Source organism: Physeter macrocephalus, chromosome 19, assembly GCF_002837175.3.
Source record: "Physeter macrocephalus isolate SW-GA chromosome 19, ASM283717v5, whole genome shotgun sequence".
NCBI classification, from domain to species: domain Eukaryota; kingdom Metazoa; phylum Chordata; class Mammalia; order Artiodactyla; family Physeteridae; genus Physeter; species Physeter macrocephalus.
The window spans coordinates 14,070,668-14,076,322 of record NC_041232.1 but is presented as its reverse complement, the minus strand read 5'-3'; the positions used below and the strand labels follow the sequence as shown (position 1 = coordinate 14,076,322).

General features: G+C 46.9%; 1 non-coding gene across 1 annotated transcript; it reads left to right on the top strand.

Annotated features, from left to right (window-relative positions):
• Window positions 1-212: 212 nt before the first annotated feature.
• LOC112064141 (U6 spliceosomal RNA) lies at window positions 213-318 on the top strand. Its single transcript, XR_002891391.1, has one exon. It is a non-coding gene; the product is annotated as a U6 spliceosomal RNA (small nuclear RNA).
• Window positions 319-5,655: the final 5,337 nt, after the last annotated feature.

The following is a 5,655-nucleotide window of genomic DNA, read 5'->3' as shown; positions in this document are numbered from 1 at the left end:
GAGGGCAAAACCAGGATTCAAAGTCAAGGCCGACCACATGCAGGGTCCAGGCTTTTTACTACTGCATCTGAGAGTACACCGGGTGATTTTATGTGCTACGCCGGTGAAATTTTTACTTATAATAGTTATGTATCTATTCTATTTCCTATTAGAAAAATACAGGTTTCCTATTTATAGTAGTGATTAAATTTTCCTTTTAAAATAAACATTCAGTGCTCACTGCGGCACCACGTATCCAAAAAATTGGAACATACAGAAAAGATTAAACAGCCCCTGCGAAAGGATGACATGTAAATATGTGAAGTGTTTCATGTTTTTACAATATTATATGTCAATTATGTCTAAATGAATGAACGAACAAATGAAGTAAACTTACTTAGCAGCACTATTCGCAATAGCCTAAAGGTAGAAAGAGCTCAAATATCCATCAATAGATGAAAGAATAGACAAACTGTGGTGGATGTAGACAACAGACTATTATTTGGCCATAAAAAGGATTGAGGCACTGACACATGCTACAACATGGACGAACCTCAAAGACATGATGCTAAGTGAAAGGAGGCAGACACAAAAAGATCACATATTATATGATTCTACTTATGTGAAATGTCCAGAATTGGCAAATGCATAGGAACAGAAAGCAGATTAGTGGTTGTGAGGGGGTTTAGGGGAGGTGGGTATGGGGTTTTATGTTGGAGTGATGGAAATGTTTTGGAACTAGACGGAGGTAGTGGTTACACAACACTGCGAATGTACTAAATGCTATTGAATTGTTCACTTTAAAACGGTTGCTTTTATGTTACGTCAATTTCACCTCAATAATTTAAAAATTAACGTATTTAAGTTTAGAGAAGGAGATTAATTTCCTTAAAAATTAATTTATTTAAAGAAAAATATGAAGTAAATCATAGCACAGGGGGAGAGCGAAGGTGGTACTTAGAAAATATGGCACCGTGTTATGCGTTAAAAGCGCAAGGCATCTCCTTAAGGGCCAAGTCTGGCAGAGTCTGAGTCTTGCCCTCCTTTGTTTTATTTTCCCCCTGCAGCCAGCTCAGTGCTTAAGAAATACTTGTTGAGTTCAGCGCAGCCTGGCTTAGTTAATTGAGTTAAGGCGAGCTGAGTCGTACTGAATGCACCAGCTGGCTGGCCTGGAGGAGATCCAAGTTGAAGATGTTAAGAATCACACTAATTCAATAAGCGGCTGCAAGGTAGTCTAAGTAATGAGCCCACGCGCCTTTCCTTACCCAACTTACCCGTGTTGCGCCGGCACCTTAGGAGCCTTCTCTTCCTGAAATCCCCTGTGTATGTTTGCTGGAGACACCAGGCAAGAGAGTGTAGGAGAGGAGGTAAGGGGACGTGGAGAATTTTCTGTCTGTGTACAGGTGCGGCTACAGCTGCCTCCTCCTTGTCCCCACACTCAACACGCACCTCACGTAGCTACCTAACTGTCAGCTCGTGCTCTTGACTCTGACTGTCTGAGTTGGAAGCTGGCTGAGCACCTCGGAGAAATTAATTCATCTCTCTGCACGTTTGTCTCCTCACCTGTAAAACGAGGCTAATAATAGTACCTACTGTATGGGGTTCTTGGGAGGATTCGATGAAACAATACCTGTCAAGCGCTTAGCATACACTTTTGGGAACATTGTAAGCACTCAGAAAGGTCAGCTATGATGATTAGCAGTGACCAGCGTTGTAGAGAGGTGGGTTTGAAGTATGTGGCAGGGCTGGTGCCTGGAGAAACGGGAGGACGAGCAGAGAAGTTGTTTGTAAACATCTTAAACAGAAGCACATGGCTCACTCGTGTAAGTTCTTCCGGGATGTGATGTAAGCTCCCAGTACGAGGCAGGAGTAGCAGAATCTGGCTGTTTTTCTCCATTCTGGTAGGATTTTAGCTACAGAGAGAGTCCCCAGCGGCTGCCTGTACCTGGAGAGCAGAGAGAAAGCCACACACAGTTCCCCTCTTTCTGCTCTCCTCTGGGAAGCTGCTCCATTCTGCATTCTTGGCTAACCAGTCAGTGAAGTACGGCAGAGGTGCATGTGGTAATCTCTTTCCCGGATCTCTAACCCACCCGCGAGGCTGCACGTGGGAAGGGCAGGACGCGGGAATCCCAAGGTGTGGTTTCTCAGACTAGGCATTTTGTTGCTGCTGCCCGCCTGGCCTTGGTCAGGCTCCTGCCTCTTTCTGGCTATTGTTCCTCATTTATGAATGAGGGAGAGGGCAAGGGTTGTAGAAAAATCACTGATTTTCAAGCTGTAAAAATATGAGGCGCTGTCTGATGAAATAAAATTGTTCAAGGGAACTGAATATACAAGTGGACACAAGAGTTGCCACATGGCTGGAGTAGGGGCGGGGGTCCTGTATAGTCCCAGACGCTGAGCTTCCGTCACCCATCCTCCTTGCTTCCCTCTGCTCTCTTTCTCCCCCCAGCAGTGCCCAAGATGCATAGTTTGAAAACTGCCAACTGGAATGAATTCATGGCGTAGGGGCAGGGCTGGAGTCCCAGGGCTGCATAGAGCGTGAGGGGGTCCCCGAGGTAGCCTCCAGCAGCGTGGAGGAGGTGGAGGGCAGATCTGTATGCAGGCTTGCCTGCCCATGTCACGCTTGGCAGCATGACGTGGGAGTATAGGACACCATGGCTTTCTGCCCGCCCATCATCCATTCCCCCTGGTAGGAATACCCTGATATTCTTTGCAGGAACCACTCACTCTCACTCCGCCCTTGTGGGTTAGCTAGGCTTCGGCAGTGAGCACTTGACTGGGCCCTGGGCGATCAGATTATTCCAGACCGCTTGCCCTGGTCGTTGGTTTAGCAATGGGCAGCTGAACCTATCAAAACCCACCAGACGTGACCCTCGGACTTTTACAGAGGCACGCAAGAGAAAGCCTTGATTTGACTCTGCGACCATGTACAACAGGTGAAGAGAGCCAATCTCAAAATGAAACCAAAACGGGGAAAAGCAGAGCTGAAGAGATGGGGGGAGGCAGATTCCTGAAGACTTAAAAGGAAAGCCTAGATCCTGCAATGCCTGAAGTTAATATGGCCCTTGCTTCTCGGTTAAAAACTTCAATACATTTTTGATCTGTCTTAAGTCCATTCAAGTTAGGAGTTTGTCATTTTGCAACTGAAACCTCCCGACTACTACAATGGGCAAGTTTTTCACCCCCCTTAAGTTTCAGTTTTCTCATCAACTAAGTGTCTCTAAAAATCCATAAACCTCACCTTTAATGGGATCTATAAACACATGTATTTTATCACAGCAGCAATAGCAAGACATTAGCAAGAGCGGTTAAGTATTTTGAATATTTATTATCTCTAAGGAAAGCAAAACAAGAGTTGGTTAATATCAGTTCACTTTGTTCTCTAAAGGGGGTGGGGGGAGCAAAAGACAAATAAATGTCCATTATAAACGGGAACGGAGAAAGCAGGAGCAGACCCCATATTAACGGGAAAATGCCAGGGGAATGCATGTGAGTCCTCAATTTTGGATTTTTTCAATTAGATGGTGGGGAAGAGGTCTGCAGGGGTCTAAGGCTCCTACAATTATGCAGGTAGGGCTGAGCCCCAGGGAGACCCCACCAGTACATGCAGGTAGGGCTGAGCCCCAGGGAGACCTCCCCCAGCCCCGCCCCACCCCGCCCAGGCTCTTGAGGCCAGGGAACATCTAGAGGAAGAGTTGAGAGGGATTTGTCTTAGAGCAGAAGGTTCAGAGGCCCGAGCTCTACAACTGTGGATGAGCTCCCGACAAGCCACTGCAGCTCATGGCCAATGCCATGCGCGTGGCCAAACCTTCCCTGACAGACTCAGGCTAGCGTTTTGTGGCCCATAAGAGCTGTTTCTGGCGACTGCCAGCTCAGAACGCTATTGTGGTCTGCTCAGGAACCTTTGAAATCAAAAGCCCCAAGCTCCCCTTGTCACTGCTGGCGCACATAAATACAACCAGGGGGGATTTCCCACGGAATTTTTTGCAACCGCTCAAATGTTTCATTTCCCATTGTTTGCCAGCCCCTCTCCGAGCCTCAACTGTCAAAGCAGCAGCAAACACAGGCTGCTTTTCCCTCAGGACCCCACGCACGGCAGCTTGCCTCCCCCTCCACATCGGGAAGCTGGCGTTGGCAGGATATGATGGGCTCGGCCAGGGAATAAGGTCTGTTAGTCAACTAGTGAAGCAAGTCGGCAGGGGGAATACCCGGCCCTCCCCAGCCCAGCCTGCTGGGGAGGCACAGCTCTGTGCCATCCCCCTGGTTATTAGTATAATCATGGCGACTAATAATTGTATTTATGGAAAGAAATCCCTTCCACAAATCCAAAGCACTTGGCCAAAATATACAATGCAGCTGTTAATTTTTTGCTTTTAAAATATGAACTTGAATCATTTTTTTCCCTGAACCAGCATGTTTTAATGGAATTCTAAGTTGTATTCCATACATCAGTGCTTAGAAAGGACCATCTTTATTGATTGAAAACACCTGTTTTAGACAGGCAGTGTGCTGGACATTTGGGGGACCCAAATACCATAAGGAGGTGTAGAGATTTCAAGGCAACATTGGGTGGAGAGTGATAAATGGGAAGTTTATCCAGGGGATGTTGGTCTGAGGGGTGGGTAGGAAGCCAGGCAGACACGTCTGTGATCTCTCACCAACTGGCACTGAGTACACATAGTATGCATAACCCTGGGCACCCACAAAGCTGATTCTGTGAGGGTCAGGGATAGTGAAGATACCTGTAAACATCCATTCACCAGGGCCCACCCTCTGCACCACAGAGGTTACCCTAGTAATGATTTTATTCATGTAGCCATTCATTCACTCATCCATTAAAGCCACGGATATTTACTGATTTCTTTAGGATGTGCCAATTTGAGGCTATATGCTGGGGACACAGAGATGACCAAAGTCAACCTGGTGCCTTTCCTCTTAAAGTTTCCATCCCAGTGGGGCAGGGCAGCCATTAAACAAATACCTACGTAGAATAATAAAGAAATATACAATACAATAAAGAACAATCAAATACCCATGAGAATCTTCGTGCTCCTCTTACTGATCTCCCACTCTGTGCCACATGCTGTGAGGGCCACAAATTTGAATCAATGCCGGTGCAGCAAACCCCAAAGACCAACCAGAACTCCTGACAGAAAGAGCCTGGACCGCGGTGACAGTGGCGCTTTGCAGTTTACATGGCACTTTTTACACCATGGGCACTCTGGATCCTGCCAGCAAGACTGGGCTGGCTTGTTAAGGAGTTATTCCCTCCACTTCCCATGGGAGGAATCCGAGGCCTGGAGAGATAAAGGCACTGGCCTGCCTGAGGTCACACGGCTAGAAAGAAAGGTCAGGAATGCTACGCCTATTTTTACAATGACAGAAGCGGAAGCAGAGCAAGGTGGCCATTTTATTTTCCCAAAGTCACACTAAGACACACTATGTGTCAGAGCAGAGGCAACATAAGTGCAAAATTCTACCTGGAAAGAGAACAGATCCTGAGACAGGTGAGTCTCAGAAAGTAGAGACTGAGGAAGATTATAACACAGGACATGAATTCCAACTCACATCTCTTCGAAAGGGACCCCTCCTCTCGGCCTCCCGATGAGTGGGTTTTAGTGTGGCCAGAGTGTGATCTGAAGTCACCAGAACTAACACTTAGCGACCCCTCTGATA